At 40.4% G+C, this 20138-nt stretch overlaps 1 long non-coding RNA gene across 1 annotated transcript; it reads left to right on the forward strand.

Annotated features, from left to right (window-relative positions):
* Nucleotides 1-1772: 1772 nt before the first annotated feature.
* On the forward strand, nt 1773-18611 carry LOC310648554. Its single transcript, XR_014494106.1, has 3 exons — nt 1773-1905; nt 4523-4591; nt 18571-18611. It is a non-coding gene; the product is annotated as an uncharacterized lncRNA (long non-coding RNA).
* The last annotated feature ends 1527 nt before the right edge of the window (nt 18612-20138 follow it).

Below are 20138 nucleotides of genomic sequence, written 5' to 3' on the forward strand. Positions count from 1 at the left end.
AACATCTCCAAGAAAATGTAATTGCCTTTATTGGCAACTTCAAGATAGTTTATAATTTCTCACAGGTTCGCTTACTGCAAGCTAGATTGCATTTTTTTCCCCAAAACAAATACTTGTATGGAAGTCTTCAATATGATGATTTTTAGTTTGTGTTCATTTGAGGCATTTTCACATAAAGAGTTATTGTGAAATGGACTTTAGTTTATGATTGTTGCTTCCATCATTATGTGTACTCAGAAATCAAATTTTAAGATGTAATAATTCTTCAGTTACTCTGTTTATTGTAGAATTGAACTGATCTTCACCAATTCAATATTATTTTTCCTTTGTGGTTTCACAGAGACTATTTTATTTGTTTGTGATCAAGTTTTTTATTTTTTATATATTGTATTTTGTTTTGATACCAAATTAATTAAGTACACACATACACAAGTATATAAACAATATAAAATATAATGTAGCACTAAAATAATTTAAAAAGGAAAAAGAGCTTAAAGAAATATAGAAAGCAGAACAATTCTAAAACATTTTGCCATACTATTTAAAAATCTAAAACACCTAATTCAAATGTAAAATGCTGACAAGCTGCCCTTTGCTGCAGATCAGGGTATAAATATCTTCCGCTGATATAATGATTGTTCTGATCATTTTCCAAAGCTAGTCCACATTGGTAAATTAAGGAAAATGAACTTATAAACTTCCTCATTTAAAAAATGAATAGTGTCCACACTAGTGTCTTAGAGCATTTTTACAGTGATCCAAATATTTTGCTGATATAATTAATAGCAAGTTTTTCACAGTTTTGGCTGGGTGATGCTAGAAAATGCTGTAAACCACTTGAGAGTAAATGGCCATAAATACAGCATTTTAGTTTACTACATGGATAACTTCTTGATGCAATACAGATTAGGTTAAAACTACACTAATAAATACTTTTGTTCTTTTACTACAGATAGTCAAAAACTGAAGACAAAACAGACAGTGAGCATTTCCACACTTCTGGTTGAGCAAGCAAAATAGAAAATGGTGGAAGCAGATAAAATATGGGATAAAAATAGGGGTGCATGAAATAGATCAAAAAAGCTCTTAACAGATGGTACAATTTTTTTAAAAAATTCCAGAGAGTCTTTATAGATAGATTTACAAGCCTGGGATTCTCCAAATATATAGCCCATGACAGATTTAGCAATCAGTATCAGAAGTAATAAAAAGTGAGAACAGGTGAAGAGAGGCAGCTGAGAATACCCAAAACTAATATAGGTGAGATACACTTCCAAATAATCCAGTTTAATTATCATGTAGAAAAAGGAGCTATTTCATAAGAGTACGTAAAGTTGCAATTAATATATATTTGAACATAGCTTGATATAGCTAAACAGAAAGCCCACGGATAGTTTGTTAACTTAGTTCTGCAAAAAGGATGAAAAGTGAAACTTGTAATTTGTTAGTAAAGTTATGGTAATATTAATTATAGTTGTGAGGGTTACTAAAATTAATGCAAATAATGTGCTAGCATAACTGTAAATCACTCATGACCTGAGCAGTTAATTTAATTTACAGTTAATTTATGTTTATAACAAAATTAAGTTCTATCGGCTAATATCTGATTTCGTTTAAAATTTTATTGGTTTTTGAATTTACATTTTGTTTTCCTTTGTAATCACTATTTACAAATATCATGTAAATTGCATGAAAAATACATTCTGAATGAAAATGGATGCTTATTTTCTGATTTTAATTAAACTTGTTTTACTGCAGGTTAATACTCACTTTGCAAAGGTCTAGAAGGCAAGATGATGATATCCAATTTTTGGATGATTGATCCTTCAGTGAAAGAATCAGTTTTCAAACAAACAAAACATTTTTAAAACCCATGGGAAATGGGCAGAAAAAATGCCAATACCAGTAAGTAAATATTGAAACAAAAAATAAATAAAAATAGAAAATACAGAATGAGTTGTGTTAAAATATGTTCCTTATGGAATAGCAGCTGGTTTTTTGTTTTTTTTAAAAAAAATACACAATAATTTAGAGCAATGAAAAATACTACTGGTATCTAATATTAAAATCTAAGGTCACTAGTGAAATCACTCAGCATTCAGTTTATTTCAGATAAGAACTCTCACAGTTCATTGCTTAAGAAATGTATTGTTCCAGAATGTGATCCCTAACATCACCTAATGATTGGCTCTACAGTAAGTTTACCAACCACTTTCAGATAAATGTAAGACTTTCTTTAACACAAGATTGGGTCCTGGTGACTACTTAAGGTCATCCATACTGTTTTCCTGTCAACAATACAGAAATGGTTCCTTTTACCTTACCAGTCAGGTAAGAGCCCTGGGATCACATAGCAGGCTCCCAGCTAAATACTATATCTTTGGGGGGGTGTGTGTGGGGGCATTAGTGTAAATGAAAGAGGTATTGCCCTACACTCTGAACATTATTAGCTACGATAATTAAGCAGAGCTCTCTGTTCAGTACATCAGTCACTAAGGGATGTATATTGGAAAGTTTATTGTTTCATAGATTGTGAAAATAGGATACAGGTATAAAAGGGAATCCTGTACTAAATGGTTTTATTGGTTGAATATCACTGCTTCCTTCCACTATTTAGAACTAAATCAGATGTCCTGATGTTGCTTGGGAAGTCACAGCCTAACTGCTGGTATCAGGTTAGGGAAGGCTGTTTTAGAAATAGAGAAGTTAGCATTAGTTACTGAAATTATTTAGGCTTTTTACAGTGTTTTGAAGCTATTTCAAATTAGAAGTAACCACATTCTACAAAGACATATATACAAGGAATCTGGATTTAGATTCTCTTAAATGATAATAGAGTAGTTATTTAACTGTCTTGAAGAATACTTTTCTGTGACTCAGTTTTAATGTCATCATGATTTTTTCTTCTTCTAGATCAGGGGTGTCAAACTCAATTTCATTGAGGGCCGCATCAGCATTGCGCTTGCCCTCAGGGGGCCAGGTGGGTGTGGCCAGGGTGGGCGTGGCCTACTGGGTGGGCGTGGCTAGAGTGCGTATGGCCTACTGGGTGGGCGTGGCCAGCTCTACATCATTCGCATCAAGGGTGCCTATGGGGGCCTGGGCAAGAGTGGGACAGATCTGAGGGTCTCTGGCAGAAGGAGGGTCTCTGGGCCAGGGCCAAAGCAGTGGGGGCCGTTCCCTCACTGTTTCCAGGATGGCTTCGCGGGCCACATGAAACCACTTCGTGGGCCGGATCTGGCCCCCGGGCCTTGTGTTTGACATGTCTGTTCTAGATAACAGTTGGATGTAATTCCTGCTTTGTTAAGTGCTTTTTGAACCATACCTGCCAAATTACACATTTTTTGATAGATTTCCTTCTGTAAAGACAAATTATATTTTATTCAGTGCAAAGTAAGGGTTTCCTGGAAAAAACTGTATTTCAGGTTATTGAAGAACTTTTGGAGATTGCTAGGCGATGTGAAGATGGAGACACAAAAAATGCTAAAAACACATCCTGAACTGCCATATTTCATCTTTTAAAAAGAATATAAATTTAGAGAGAAAAGACAAAAAAAAAGATTGTGAGAAGAGCAGAAAGCACTTTGAAATAATTTATAAGGCCAAATGAGTATTTCTTCAGTGCATGAGCCACATACCACTGAAGCTGCTCTAGGTTTTACCAACTCTAAATTTTCACCAAGGATCAGAATGGCAAACATTCATCTTTGATTACCACTAAAGACTGCAGATGGGAGAGGTATAGATGGAAATCTTATGTTTCATTTGTATCTAACTTTTTGGGGATACATAAAACCTTTTTCTTCTAAGTAGATCCAAAATAGGGATGCTGTATGAAAAGCAGGCTGAGTCAAGAATAGTGTATCAAGAGTAAAGCATGTACATTTGACAGAAGGATGTTGATTATATGATGTGATATGCATAAATTGCAGGGTATTCCAAACAGATCATTTCAGGGATCTCCATCCTCCCACCCCCTTTGCATAAATTCTAGGGTTCCTGGGAGAATTGTTAAAATATTTTAAACACCAGGATCTCTTCTTGAATGGGGAGATGCTTTTCCTTTCCACATTTTTTTCTGAATTTAACCAAAGCCAGTATTTCCTTCTTTCCCCAGAACTAACTTGAATCAGCAAATCTTTTCTCAGGACTTGCAGTCCAGTCACATTTGTGTGTGGGATTTGGGAACATTTTGCTTTCTTTCCTAGCCTGAATGCCTGCCTTATGCTTCTCGTTTGAAACCAAAGCTTTATGAAGCTAATCACTAATGTATAGAATCTTAAATACATACATACACAAAAGTTTTTATTTATTTGACTGTTATGGAACTGCATATCTCATGAGCCCTTGCTCCCTAGCTTATAAAGGTAGCAAAATGCCAAGACACAACAAGAAAAAACATGAAATATGACAAAGTTGGATCTATTTATTACAGTAGTGCCCCAGAGGTACAATCATGAGTTATACACTTTAAGATTGGTGTTGTGCATAACACATAATTACCCATTTTTCTTCCAATCCAAAGGAAATAATTCTCTGCTTTTAAAGATTTCATGAACTGGAATGCCCTCACAGGAGAAATCTGGCTTGAAACGTAAGTAAATCAGAACTGAAGACATGGCAGTGCCAGACCAATCAAGCATAACTGATAAATAAAATCTCAAACGAACATTACATGTGAAAATTGGTAATCAACAATCTGTGAAAATTACATTGTACATAGGAGCTTTGTTTAAAACTGCTGAAAGGAATGAAATCAAGTTCAATGTATCCTGTACTTAGGCAGTTCTCACATGTAGCCTGAATTTTTAAAAATATTGGCAATTGAAAACTCAGGAGGGAAAAATTACAGACTTTTAACAATTAATGCTAACTTTTAGTTGTTGAGAATTCCATAGTTGTTGACTAATGTTTCAGTTCAATGTGAACTATACTGACTCTCAGTTCAATATAATTGGAGGCCACCAGTTTGAACAAGCTGATTTTAGAAATAATACTAGCTGAAATCAAACTGCTGATTAAACATATTTGAAGCTCCACTGAAATCTTAAGTTCTGAAATGCTAACAATTTTATATACTTTTTAAAAAAAATGTTTATGAAGATTGAAGTGGGAACAGCATTTCCTGGTCAAAGATGGCTTTTTTCCATACATATAAAACCACTCAGCTTCAAGGCCATGAGGCATTGTGTCGAATAGCAGCTAATTCAGAAAAACAATTAACAAGTTTAAACTTCAAACTATATTTTCACTCGCAATGAGCAATCAACTGTTGTATATGGCTTCTGTTCTAAAGATATTAATCTAATTGACTGTTTTTAGTAAGTCTTCTGCCAGTTTAACTGAGTAGTCAAACTAAGCCAGACATGTCAAACACAAGGCCCGGGGGCCGGATCCGGCCCGCGAAGTGGTTTCATGTGGCCTGTGAAGCCATCCTGGAAACAGTGAGGGAACGGGCCCCACTGCCTTGGCCCTGGCCCAGAGACCCTCCTTCTGCCAGAGACCCTCAGATCTGTCCCACTCCTACCCAGGCCCCCATAGGCACCCTTGATGTGAACAATGTAGAGCTGGCCATGCCCACCCAGTAGGCCATACACAGTCTAGCCACGCCCACCCAGTAAGCCACACCCACCCTGGCCATACCTACCTGGCCCCTTGAGGGCAACCGCAATGCTGATGCGGCCCTCAATGAAATTGAGTTTGACACCCCTGAACTAAGCCATGAAATACTGTATCACAAGATCTGTTTGTGATTATGGCCAAGTCCTATGTGTATATATCCTGGCATTGTATGGGTATTTAGTATAGCTTCAACAAAGTATACCTACATAAGAATTACTTTCTTACTATGTACCTGAACAACAATAAGTCTTGGGCTTGCAATTTTTCCCTTCCTTAGTATAGTTATGAGGCTTGGTGCATAGCTTTCCCTTTTGAATGGCTTGGGATTCCACATTACATCTGAATTTGAAATAACTTAGGTTAAACTATAATTGTTAATAAGTCAGAATCAGTAAACACAGTTCATTTTGCCTGATTTGAGATAATGAGTTTGCCAAATTTCTCCTTAGTGTAAGGAAAGTTTTTAAAACCATTTAAAATTTTTTTACACGAATCTATCTGAGAGTTCCTAAAGAAGTTAAACTACTGACATAATAGCAAAAATATGTAACCTCAAACTCAGCTTAATGTTGGGGATCTGGAACTAGCCAATGAAATCTATTTTAAAAAAGGAACACAGGGAAGAAAATTATGAGTCAATCATTGGCATATGTTTGGATAATTTGGTGAAAGCACTAACCAAGAGAAAAATGAACTAAGCATATTGATGGACTTGCTAAAGAATGATAGTTTTTGCAAAAGTGAATGATCAACCTTTCCAGTGTTCTTTTGAGAGTTATGGGGATAGAAGTTGCTGATACTATATTCTTGGATTTTCAAAAAGTCTGACGAGTTTCTCATCAAAGGCTTCTGAATAAGGAACAAGAATTTCTATGCTTTTTATGGATTGCGAACTGTTTAAAGTAAATAGTAAGAATAATTGGGAATTTTCTCTAAGACAGTTAATAAGAAATGGGCTCTTTGAGTTGAAATTTTTTATGGTGGGACTAGTGCTTTTAAACTTGTTCATAAATTATTTTGACTAATGGATAAACAGTGAGCTGGTTAAGTTTGTGGATAATGGATAATACCAAACTATACAAGCTCCAGAATGATCTCTTTAAACGTGGTGAATTAAATGGCAAATTGAGTTTGATTTATGCAAATATAGAATGATGCACATTACACCCCCCCTCAAGATTTTCATGTTACTGATGAAATTTCAGTTAGTGAAAATGTTGACTAAGTAAGTGCTGAAAAATGCAAATTTCATTCTTTAGATCATTAGGAAAGGGACTAAAATAAAGTAACTAACAATATATCTCTCCTATTGAAATCTATGTTATGTGTGCATTTGGACACACTAGTCGTCACTTTTATAAAACAATATATAACCGAACTGGGAAAATAACAAAAGGAAGCAACCAAAACTATTAGAGGACCCAAATATCTTTCTTATTAGAAAAGACTGAGACAGTTTGTGACACTTTGGGGGATTGAAGGAGAACACGATTGACATGTACAAATAACACATGACATGAAGAAAGTATGGGTTTTTCCTTCCTCTTTCAAAATGTTAGAACCAGAAATCAATCAATGAAGCTTAGAAGGAAATTTAGAACAGAGGGAAGAAATCTACTTCTTCAAACAGCAGATCATTAATCTAACAGATGGACACTAACTTGAATTGTTTTAAAAGAGGATTGGACAAATTCAAGTAAGATTGCGAATGTGAGGGCTGAGGCTGGCAAGGCAAGAATCAATGCTTTCCCAGGCAAGGGGTGGCCATTATGTAAACATATTTCCACCATTCAAAGCCATCAGATGACTGCCAAATATCCATTTATTGGGAAGCTTGGGAGAAGCAGCTTTGTCTCCAGAGAATACATATACATACCATGTTTCCCTGAAAGTAAGACCTACCCCGAAAATAAGCCTAGCTTGAGTTTCGGGGTAGGCCTAATATAAGCCCTACCCCCAAAGTTAGCCCTACTTAAGAGCCTGCGCAGACCGACTGCTGATTCTGTCTGGTTGCTACTGTACTATAGAGACGAGGTGAGGGGGGGAGCTGCCAGTGCTTCTGCCACAAGGTGAAGCCATTGGAGGAGGGGGATCTGACCCACACCCCCCTTACCGGTTCCCTCTAACACCACCCCATTAGTTTTGCAGCTGCTTTCAGCCGAGCCATGTCATGCTGCCAAGATGCTTGGCAGATTACCCCCCCCCCCGATCAGACCAATCAATCAATTCCAACTTGTCACAAAAAAATGTGAAGTTGGAATTGATTGAACTTTTTTTTAATACTACAAACTTATTTTATTTGTGAGACTGCACATGGTGGTGGAGGAATGCATTGGAACTGGAAAGGGTGACATGTGGGTCCAATCGGAGGGATGTGCCAAGCATTTTGGCAGCGGCTTTGATGGGTACAACGTGGCTTGACAGAAAGCGGCTGTAGAATCAGTGGGGCACCGTGGAACAGATCCCCCCTCACCTGTCCACCCACCATCTTCCCTCTTACTCCCTTTCCGAGCCCTCTTTGCAGCTCTGCCCACATAGCCACTGAGGCATCACATTTCTCTGCCACCATGGAGCTGGAGAGCTAGGCCCACCTACCACCGCCCAGATGCCCTCGATCCCAAGCATTTTTTCCTAACCATTCCAGCTCCATTGTTTTCCTTTACCAGTGTGTACTGTCCCACAAATAAAAGAAGTTTGTGGGACTAAGAAAAAAAACCCTTCAATCAATTCCAACTTCGTGAGATTTTTTTGTGTGAGAAGTTGGAATTGATTGAACATTACAGCCTGCTGTAATGTAAGACATCCCCCGAAAATAAGACCTAATGGGTCTTTTGGTTAAAAAATAATAATATAAGACTCGGTCTTATTTTCGAGGAAACACAGGTGTATGTATCAGATTATAATCTACCCAAATTGTAAGCAGGAGAATTCTCCTAAATCAAACTAAGAAATTGGCCTAAATATTAAGGATTCTGGAAACGTGTATTATTGTCTAAGATGAAATGAAATTTGATAGTAGGAACCTCTATCACAAGGTATTGCATTAAGCTCAAGTCTTGTTATTTCTTCTGAATTTGGCACATTGCATGGTTCTGAATATACCTGCAGAAGAACAACAGGAGAAATATATGTTTGCATTTCTTGAGAGAATCAACTAGTTGGCCTCTGTATGAAACCGAATACTGGAATAAGATGTGCTTTGGCCTGATCTACCAGGACTATTCCAAATATCTTATGGTATATAACATAAATATTTAATCAGTTTAAAAGCTATGTACCCTAACTCCCTTACACAGCTACACGGAAGAAGATGAGGGGCAATCATGGAAGCATGTAAGATTTTGGGGGAAAAACAGACCATAAGATAGATCAGGAATTTACTTGTGAGACTCCAGGGCTATATCCAATCCCTAAGCCTTGGATATGTCTTCTAGATCCCTATAAAGGCTGTAAGTTTTGATATCAGAATGAGAAATTATTCAATATATGAGAAGAAATAATGTGTATTTAATTTAGGTGTTTGTTAAATATAGTTTTTATCCTGACTCTGGCACTTAAAACATGGCATCTACTTTTTGTAGCCTCTGTGTGACTCCTGTTATTTCATTCAGAGGCAACTGTGACCCACAATCCAAATAAAGTTGCATAGCCCCAATGGAGATATCTCTCATGCTCAGACAGGGAGAAACAAAATAGATTTGTAAGCAAACAATATACAACAGATTAACACATCTTCTACTTGAGATGCAGTTGAAAAGAAAAATACTCTTAGAAGGTTCTCTGTCTCAAAGAAATGCCCCCCCTTTTCCTATTAATTAGCACGATTATGCAAAGCTTGGGGCTACAAGAACAAATAGTTCTCTACAATTTACACAAGTACTTTTAAAGTAGCATTTCTGCATTTTTATTAACCCTTAAAGGGGGAAAAAGTACAGTTTTCTATTATTTTTCTATTATTATTATTATTATTATTATTATTATTATTATTATTATTATTATTATTATTATTATTATTATTATTATTTGTATACCGCCCTTCTCCAGAAGGACTCAGGGTGGTGAACAGGGCAGTACATATTAAAAGACAAAATACAAAAATTAAAAAAGATTAAGATGCCCACGAATAAGTTAAAACACATTAAAAGTAGGTTAAAACACATTAATAAAACCCAACCCCATCCCATCAGGCCAGGCCAGCTTGTTCGAAGAGGTAAGTTTTTAGATCGCGCCGGAAGGAGCGGAGGTCAGGCGCCATCCAGAGCTCGACCGGAAGATGGTTCCATAAATCCGACGTGCCCACAGAGAACGCCCTCCCCCTGGGGGCCACCAGTCGGCATTCTTTGACCGGTGGCACCCTGAGGAGGCCCTCTCTGTGGGAGCGTACTGGGTGGAGGGAAGTTGACGCCGGCCGCAGGTGCTCCCCAAGGTGCTCCGGACCCATGCCATGTAGGGCTTTGTAGGTCATTACCAACACCTTGAATCTCACCGGAAGACAACTGGAAGCCAATGCAGCTTGCAGAGCAGAGGTGTAACATGGGAGTGTCGGGAAACTCCCAACACAACTCTCGCGGCTGCATTCTGTACCAGTTGGAGCCTCCGAGTGGTCTTCAAGGGTAGCCCCATGTAGAGAGCGTTGCAGTAGTCCAGACGAGAGGTCACGAGCGCATGAGTGACTGTACGTAAGGCATCCCGGTCTAAATAGGGCCGCAACTGGCGCACCAGGCGGACCTGGGCGAAGGCCCCCCTAGTCACAGCTACTATATGGTCTTCTAAAGAAACCTGTGAATCTAATAAGTCACCCCCCATAGAGAGAGATGGGATATCCTGAATATCCTGAGATGCCGGTACGCACAGCCACTCGGTCTTGTCAGGGTTGAGTCGAAGCCTGTTCATCCCCATCCAGACCCGAACCGCCTCCAGGCAGCGGGACATCACGTCGAGGGCATCACTGGGGTGGTTTGGGGTCGAAATGAAAAGCTGGGTATCATCAGCATACTGGTGATACCCGACTCCAAAACCACAAATGATTTCACCTAGCGGTTTCATGTAGATGTTGAATAGGAGAGGCGAGAGGACCGATCCTTGAGGGACTCCACAAGTGAGAGGCCTCGATCTCGATCTCTGCCCTCCTGTTAATACTGACTGCAAGCGTCCCATGAGATAGGAGGAGAACCACTGGAGAACCGTGCCTCCCACTCCCAATCCCCTGAGACGCCGCAGCAAGATACCATGGTCGATGGTATCAAAAGCCGCTGAGAGATCTAGGAGAACTAGGACAGAGGAACAGCCTCTGTCCCGAGCTCTCCAGAGATCATTTATTAGTGCGACCAATGCCATCTCTGTGCTGTGTCCGGGCCTGAAACCCGATTGGTACGGGTCCAGATAGTCAGTTTCCTCCAGAACCGAAGGGAGCTGATGTGCCACCACACTCTCCACAACCTTAGCAAGAAAGCGAAGGTTGGAGACCGGATGAAAGTTGTTTAATATAGTTGGGTCCAAGGTAGGTTTCTTGAGGAGGGGTCTCACCACCGCTTCTTTCAAGACGGAGGGGAAACAACCCTCACTCAGGGAGGCGGATATCACCGCCTGGATCCAGATTCGTGTTCCCTCTCGAGCAGAATAAACCAGCCAAGAAGAGCACGGATCTAATAAACAAGTGGTGGAGCTCAGCTTCCTCATAATTCTGTCCACTTCCTTTGGGGTCACAGGATCGAACTTGTCCCATTTAACATCGACGAGAACACCCATGTTCTGATCGTTATGCCCAGTCGGAGTCTAAGCCGGTCCGAATCCGAGTGATTTTGTCCGACAGATGTTGGCAAAATTCCTCGGCATGACCCTGTAAGGGATCCTCCCTCACCTCTTGATTAAGGAGGGAGCGAGTTATCTTAAACAAGGTGGCCGGGCGATTATCTGCGGATGCAATGAGTGTAGCGAAGTAATTGGACCTCGCCATCCTCATTGCTGCGAGATAAGATCTAGTAAAGGATCTTAGTCGTGATCGGTCGGATTCAGATCGGGTAGATCTCCAACGGCTCTCTACGCTGCTCCAGAAAAACAAAAACAAACGGTCCTGCTGGCTGCAAAAATCTTGCTTGGCCATGTGACCAGGTACACACACACACACACACACACACACACACACACACACACACACTGCACTTCTGGCTTCTTGTAGTCCCGAACTGGTCCAGGCAAGTCACAGTTAAAATGGCCGCTGCTGCAACTGAGACTGAATACAAATCACATGGTACAGAGGCCTGATTTTGAACGCAATTTTGAATTTTTAATGTAATTTTAACTCTTTCTGATTAACTTAGTTTTTGTGAAATATCACTAAACACTCGTATCTGGGGGATTACCTGTATGTAGAAGTATATCTTACTGGTTCCTGTGAATTTGCTCCTATTAAATGTTCAAAGGACCAGGTTTGGACTCCGACTGGGCAGAGTCGGACGATCAGGACACGGGTGGTCTTGTCAATGTTATCTGGGAGGAGTTCGATCCTGTAACTCCAGAGGAAGTGGACAGGATTATGGGGAGGCTGAGCTCCACCACATGTTTATTGGACCCGTGCCCTTCCTGGCTGGTTTATGCAGCCCGGGAGGGGACACGAGGCTGGTTCCAGGCGGTTATATCTGCCTCTTTGAGTGAGAGTAGTTTCCCTGCCGCCTTGAAGGAGGCGGTGGTGAGACCTCTCCTCAAGAAGCCTGCCTTGGACCCAGCTGTGTTAAATAACTTTCGTCCGGTCTCTAACCTTCGCTTTCTTGCTAAGGTTGTGGAGAGTGTGGTGGCGCATCAGCTCCCTCTGGTTCTGGATGAAGCGGATTATCTAGACCCGTACCAATCGGGCTTCAGGCCCGGGTACAGCACGGAGACGGCATTGGTCACTCTGGTGAATGATCTCTGGAGGGCTCGGGACAGGGGATATTCCTCTGTCCTAGTCCTATTAGACCTCTCAGCAGCTTTCGATACCAGCTTTTTATTTTGACCCCAAACCACCTCAGTGATGCCCTTCATGTGATGTCCCGTTGCCTAGAAGCAGTTCGGGTCTGGATGGGGAAGAACAGGCTTTAACTCAACCCTGACAAGACTGAGTGGCTGTACGTACCGGCATCTCGAGATATTCAGAACATTCCATCTCTTTCTATAGGGGGTAAGTTATTACCCCCCACAGATAGGGCTCGCAACTTGGGAGTCCTCTTAGATTCACAGCTTTCCTTGGAAGACCACATAACAGCTGTGACTAGGGGAGCCTTTGCCCAGGTTCGCCTGGTTCGCCAATTACGGCCCTATCTAGACCAAGATGCCCTACGTACGGTCACTCATGCACTCGTGACCTCTCGTTTAGACTACTGCAATGCTCTTTACATGGGGCTGCCCTTGAGGACCACTCGGAGGCTCCAACTGGTACAGAATGCAGCTGCGAGAGTTGTGTTGGGAGTCTCCCATGTTACACCTCTACTCCGTGAACTGCATTGGCTCCCAGTTGTCCTCTGGGTAAGATTCAAGGTGCTGGTAATGGTTTTCAAAGCCCTACATGGCATGAGTCCGGAGTACCTTAGGAATCACCTGCTGCCAGCGTCAATGTCCCTCCGTCCAGTGCGCTCCCACACAGAGGGCCTCCTAAGGGTTCCGCCGTTCGGAGAATGCCGTCTGGTGGCTCCCAGAGGGAGGGCATTCTCTGTGAGCGCGCCTGACCTATGGAACCGTTTACCGGTTGAGCTCCGGATGGCTCCCGACCTTCGCTCCTTCCGACGCGACCTAAAAACTTCTGTTTAAGCAATCCGGTCTGGTCTGACGGGTTCTGTTTTAATTATTGTTTTAAGATAACTATCTTCTGCATTTGGGCAAAATTAGGGTTTAATTTGTTTTCAATATCTGTATTTGTGCATTCTGTTATTTTTGTCACTGTTCACCGCCCTGAGTCCTTAGGGAGACTTCCAGTGTTGGAGCATTCATCGCTTCTGGAGGCAGGTTGTTCCACTGGTTAATTGTTCTAACTGTCAGGAAGTTTCTCCTTAGTTCTAGGTTGTTTTTCTCCTGGATTAGTTTCCATCCGTTGCTTCTTGTCTTGCCTTCAGGTGCTTTGGAGAATAGCTTGACTCCCTTTTCTTTGTGGCAGCCCCTGAGATATTGGAACACGCCTATCATGTCCTCTTCATTAAACTAGACATACCAATTCCAGCAACCGTTCCTTATATGTTTTAGCCTCCAGACCTCTAATCATCTTTGTTGCTCTTCTCTGTACTCTTTCTAGAGCCTCAACATCTTTTTTACATCCAAAACTGGATGCAGTATTCCAAGTGTGGCCTTACCAAGGCATTGTAAAGTGGTATTAATACTTCACGTGATCTTGATTCTATCCCTCTGTTGTAGCACACTGCTGGCTCATATCTAAGTAATTGTCCACTAGGACTCCGAGATCCCCCTCACAGTTGCTACTATTGAGCAAAGTACTATACCTGTACATTTGGTTTTTCTTGCCTAAATGTAGAACTTTTTTCACCGTTGAATTTCATTTTGTTAGATAGCGCCCAGTGTTCCAGTTTGTTCAGATCTTCCTGCTATTCCTGCCAGCTTGGTGTCGTCTGCAAATTTGATGAGTTCCCTGTCTATTGCCTCGTCCAAATCATTGATGAAGTTGTTGAAGAGCACTGGGCCTAGAACAGAGCCCTGGGGCACCCCACTACACACTTTCCTCCATGTAGATGCAGTTCCATTGAGGACCACACGCTGAGTACGGCTGGTCAGCCAGCTACGAATCCATCTGGTGGTGATGCTGTCTAACTCACATTTTTCTATCTTATCAAGTAGTAGGTTGTGATCTACTTTATCAAATGCCTTACTGAAGTCCAAATAAATTATATCCACAGCATTCCTCTGGTCCACTAATTTTGTCATTTGGTCAAAGAATGCAATAAGATTTGTCTGGCATGATCTGTTTTTGACAAACCCATGTTGGCTTTTAGTAATGACTTTATTTGCCTCTAGGTGTTCGCTGATTTGTTCTTTGATTATCTTTTCCAGAATATTCCCGGGTATTGAGGTCAGGCTGATAGGTCTGTAGTTTCCTGGATCCACTTTTTCCCCTTTTTTGAAGATGGGAACTACATCAGCTCTCTTCCAGTCCTCTGGTAGTTCCCCAGTGCTCCAGGATCTTTGAAAAATATAGTTCAGTGGTTCTGAGATCACATCTGCCAGTTCCTTTAGAACAGACATGTCAAACTCGTGATGTCACATGACGTCACGCGACGTATTGGAACTTTTTCCAATTGCCGGCAATGGGATGGGCATGGTTTCTCTGTGATGCTCCAGCCCACGGGCCGGCAGTTTGACACCCCTGCTTTAGAACCTTGGGGTGTAATCCATCTGGTCCTGGTGATTTGAACTCGTCTAGACTGGACAGGTGCTCACTTATTATTTTCTTGCCTATTTTAACTTGTGTTTCTAATCCTTTTATGGTACTGTTTTTGATGGGTTGGACTGTTTTTTCCCTTTGTGTAAAGACAGATGCAAAATAATGAATTAAATCATTCTGCTTTCTCCCTGTTGCTTATCACCTTCTTGCCACTTTCTCCCACTAATGGCCCAATCATTTCCTTAACTTTTTTCTTGTTTTTTACATGTTGAAAGAAGCTTTTTTTGTTATTACTTCTGCAAGTATTTTAAAATATTTTTTGTTACTCTATAGTATTGTACTGTATTGTTTGTAATTACTTTGGGATGTGCTCTGCTTTTTATTGTTTTGTAAGTACAGTATTTTGCAAGATTGATTGTTTGCATTTGCCTGAAACTTATAGCATATGGCTGCTGCTGCTCCTTTCCCTAGCATAGATGCACCAGAGATTCTGCTAACACTTACTGAAAGGAAATTGCCCCCCACCCCCACCCCATTTTTGATTTTGGCTGGAGAGGCTTGTCCTGATAAGGAGCAGTTTTTTTTAAGGTTTTAAATTTAAATTGCCTCCAGAGTTGTGAATGTTATCTCACTGGAGGCTTTTAAGAAGAGTCTGGATAGGCATTTATCAGAAATACAGTACAGTTCTGTACTCTCTTGTGAGAGCAGTGGGTTAGACTAGATGACCTCAAGGTCCATTCCATCTCAGTTACTTGTGAGATGGTCTCATGAGGTCGATGATTCGTTAAGGTGCTTCCAAGTAAAAGGCATCACGCAGGAATGCAATCATTCAAAGCTTTATTTAACGATAAATAGAAAGAGTTCCCTGGCATGGAGGCATCCATGCCTGGGTTGAGCTCATGGATCAGCAAGCAAGCAAGCAGAAGAGAGAACAAAAGAAACAGAGAGAGCAGCCCCTGAGCAGAGGTTTTTATTGGGGGTCTCAGCCCCTCCCTTACCATAAAACTCTCGCCAATGGTGGCTGCAGGGGCCGGGGACCCCTGACCCACCAGTGGGAGCAAAGAAGCTTCTGCTCCCATCTGATGACCTTTTTTGGGGGAACTGCCATGGCTGGCGCAAAACATCTAACATTACTGTTGCAAGCCAATAGTTCTGTAAACTCCATCGCATCTCCCTCTGCATGCCTGGCTGGAGACGCTTAAGCTAATGGCCGGCAAGTGTTTGTGTATGTGTTTTAAAGCAGTCAAAGATTTCTGTAAACTGGAGACGATTAAGCTAATTACTTTAGTGGCAGCTGCAATCGTAGAGTTCTCCACCCCACTCTGAAGAAGCTTGAGCTGCCTAGTAACAAATGACTTTTTTTTTAAAAAAAAAGCCTACTGCCTGCTTGGGAGGCAGTTTACAAGTACTGTGTTTACTAAAACTGGAAACAGCTGATTTGCAGCTGGAAACAGCCTGCAGCAGTGGCGGGAAAAATTCTCATTTCAGGCAGCCATCGGAGGAAATAATAAATCAAATCTTCATTCATTTAACGACCCATTTGATTCAGTGAATGAGTTTGATTTTAAAATGTTGTAATATTGAGTCTGATTCATTTGATGGTTATGAACCTAATGGGCAGGCTCTATTTGGCTCGTACCTCAGGAACTACCTGTAATCATATATAGGATTACATTTATATTATTCCAAAACTGGGAGTAGACATAAGCATGTTTAAAACCATCCTCTGAGCCTTCCTGATCTGAACTGATCACCTTAATTCTTAAGATCAAATATGTGGAGGTAACTCTCAAATTCAAGTAACACACCACCATCCCTCTCTCATAATTAATATTGCCCTTGAGTAATCCATATGAATTGAAAATAAGTGTGAAAAGATACTTATCTTAAATGTCAAAGTTATAATTGCCACCTGAAAGCTACAACTGCTGAGAAGAATTCAGACTAGAGGACTAACACCTTTAGAGCAGAACTATTAATAGTTTGTGCATGCATAACTGATTAACAGTAAATACTTGTTGTTAAATTATGGCCTGCCAGAACAAATGAAATAAAATAATAAAGATCTGAAGTATAATCCAACCAATTACAGATTATGTTGGCGCTCTCATATAAAAAAAAGCATTGAATTTAAATTTCCTCTTTAAACTAGGATGGAATCTAGAATACTTTGTCCAAACAGCAGTGCTAAGGAGAACACATAGCTACCTAACAGAATCATGGTTAATAAGACTGTTTAAGGCATCTTTATTATAATCATGGACTAAAGTTCACTATGCAGAAACATTATACAATAAAGAATCCGAATATCTAAATGGTGTGTAGTATTCACCAAATTGCAGTAAGATATCGTGGACTTGGACATTTTTCTTCATTTAGCAGAATAGATGGAAGAATAGCAGCCCAGAATAGGTTACCTCTCTTTCTGAAATGCTGCTTGTAAATGAACATGCATATGTCTTTTTGTCAAAGTTGTTTCCATGGTAACAGATCTGTGCTCGCTGAACACTACAAAATATGGGACTTTTATAGCTTTTCTTTCCACGGTGTGTTATATGGATGAGAAAGAACAGTGCTTTTTTTGTAAAAGAAAAAGGTGCTGGAACTCACACATGTCATACAACCTGCCTTGCCTACCCTACAAGGTTCCATCCAAAAAAGGTGCCGGAACTCCGTTTTGAGCGTTCTATGAGGAAAAAAGCCCTGAGAAAGAGTAAGGATTATGTTTATTGTTTTCTGGGGTAATAAGACTTAGAAAACCATGAAGTTGTCAAGTTGTTCTATCAATGTAATACATTCATTGGGAATATATAATCCATTTATAGATGGTGAAGTCACTCTGCAGTTATATTAAATACCTGTAGTAAAATTTATTAGAATAATATCCATAATGTGGGGCATAAAAGAATGCTCCATGAAAGGGTTAAGATCTTTGGTGGTTTTTCTTTGTGTGTGTGTCTGTATGGGTCTTTGGCCAATGTGATATCCTCTATGTTCACATTCAAAGACATTTCCAATAATAGCAAACCTTTGGAAAAACAAACTATGAACTGATTTGTGCTGGCAAAAAACCATCCCTAAAAGAATAGTTTCATATATGGCTGAGCGACAATGAAAAATGTTCAGCTGTTTCAGCATAAATTTACCCATGTTACTAAACATAAGCAGGCTAGGGCAGTGGTTCTCAAACTTTTCTTCATCACAGACCCCCTTTAAATACCTTTAGTGGCCATCGAACATGGTCAGGGACCCCAAAAATGTAACTCAAGATTTAAATCATAACATTTCTTCAAGCATTTGCGAACCCCCTGTGACTACATCATGGTGTTCCAGAGGTCTGCGGACCACAGATTGGAAACCACTGGTCTAGGCTGTAATGACCTAAACTCATCTTGATTAGTGATATTCTTCCAAATGCAAGGAAAGATGATTCAAATATGTTTTTTAAAACCTCTCTTTTTATGACTGTACCCTAGTTCCTATTTGGGGTACAGTTAGGGCAGTTGAATGGAACTGAGCATTTGATGGCCAGATGCCCTTCTTGACACTTACACAGAATTCACAGCAGCTATTTTTTCTTTGCGCCCTAGGACAGAAACATCTGCTGCCACCTACAATTGAACTCTCAACCTTCCAAGTGGGAAATGAATGTATTTACCACTAGGTCACTATGCTGCTCTAAAGATGATGACCTAAATATAAATCATATATAAACTAATGTATAATTTCTGGATGTTCATTGATTAAATTATTATGCATATCTGCATATAAGGCTCACACTGATTGCTTGGTAAGCTTTGGATCTTCACTCACAACCATAGCATATATTCTTTGTCTTAACATGTTCTCTGGAACAAAGATCATTGAGAAGAAGACACAAAAATAACAAGCCGCCTCCTTCTTCTAGTATTTTCATTGAAGAGCCCTGATTTCCTAATATCTTGGCAGCCTGAACCTAGTTATTTGTTCACAACTGATCTGCTGAATGGTGAAGAATAGCAATCAGCATTCTCAAAGGCTCAGAGAGGTAAAGAGATCGAGATTCTCATTGGGCCCAGAATCATTACTGATTATTTTTTCTAGTTTGAATTTTTTTAAAACGGTCCCTTTAATTTATACTGAACCATGCATACTTGCTGAATAAAGAAAAAAAGTATGGTTTACATTACAAATATTGAAAGCTGCCTAATATAGAATCCTACCATTAGTATATCTACCTCACTATGATTGATACAGTTTCCATTCCTTGCTTAATTTTATTACATGGAAGATGATGTTTTGCTAGGTTTCTTACTGAGAACATCTTCAAAAGTAGAAAGATCCTGTGGGTGAGGAGTGTTTTTTCTAGGACAAGACTTTCTGAAAGCAAACCTTGATGGAACTGTCTCCAACTGCTGTATCTTCTGGTATATAAAGTAACTGAGAGGAATCTTAATCATGCTTGGCACGTATTTTATTGTGTGTGGGTGCAACTCTTGATTTGGAGGTTTTAAAGCCAAATGGCTACGCATGGCCTCCTGTTATGATTAGGATATGCAAACCCTTTTCAGACTATGGGCTGCACTGGCCATTGAATAATGTGTCTGATTTAGAATGGCAAAAGTATATGTGCCCGGCATAAAAAAGTGTGAAAAGCCTGTACAAAACCTCAGTTTGATTCAATTTCTTTACAATCAATATAGGAAGAAGTATAGTTCATGTAATTGCTATCGTCGTATTTCATAACCCACTCGTTTTGATAAACATTAACATTTGGCTGCAACATGGGGGCTTTTGGAGGGCTGTGCGCAAGGCAGCCAGATAGATCCTGTGGGTGGTAGACCATGTCTCTTTAGGAAAATTGTTTTACTTCACTTCAAAGTATGCTAACAAACCATGCTCTCATGATTCTGACAGAGAGGAAAACTGTTTGCTTTGGGTCCTACAGTTCTGTGGGGTGGGGTATTATCAGTACGCTGATGATACCCAACTTTTTTTCTCCACCCCGAACCAACCCAGTGATGCCCTCGCCGTGATGTCCCGCTGCCTGGAGGCAGTCCGGGTTTGGATGGGGGGAAACAGGCTTTGTCTCAATCCTGCCAAGACTGAGTGGCTGTGCATACCGGCATCTCGGGTTAACCAGACTATTCCATCATTAACGATGGGGGGGTGAGGTTAA

The sequence above is a fragment of the Vipera ursinii genome (genome assembly GCF_947247035.1).
Source record: "Vipera ursinii genome assembly, chromosome: Z".
Lineage (NCBI taxonomy): Eukaryota > Metazoa > Chordata > Lepidosauria > Squamata > Viperidae > Vipera > Vipera ursinii.